This window comes from Psammomys obesus, unplaced genomic scaffold (genome assembly GCF_907164565.1).
Source record: "Psammomys obesus unplaced genomic scaffold, mPsaObe1.curated_primary_1811, whole genome shotgun sequence".
NCBI lineage: Eukaryota > Metazoa > Chordata > Mammalia > Rodentia > Muridae > Psammomys > Psammomys obesus.
Window position 1 is genome coordinate 38,527,288 of NW_026596079.1, and position 268 is coordinate 38,527,555.

Genomic DNA, 268 nt, shown 5'->3' on the forward strand with positions numbered 1-268 from the left:
GGACCTGGCGGGGGCGGATACTCGGCTGGACAGCTCCCGGTGCTGAAGCCGCACAGCCTCTGGGGCGAAGCCGGCGGCGACTTCCACGCCTCCCGCCGTCGGCAGAACCCGGCCGGCGGGCGCGGAGCCGCCCCGAGGCGCGCTCGGTTACTAGTTGCAAACAGGAAGAGCGGCGGGGCGCGGGGAGCGGCGCGGGGAGCGGCGCGGCCGAGGGGGAGGGGCCGGAAGATGGCGGCGGCCGCACACCCACCCGGGAGCGGCCGCGCGA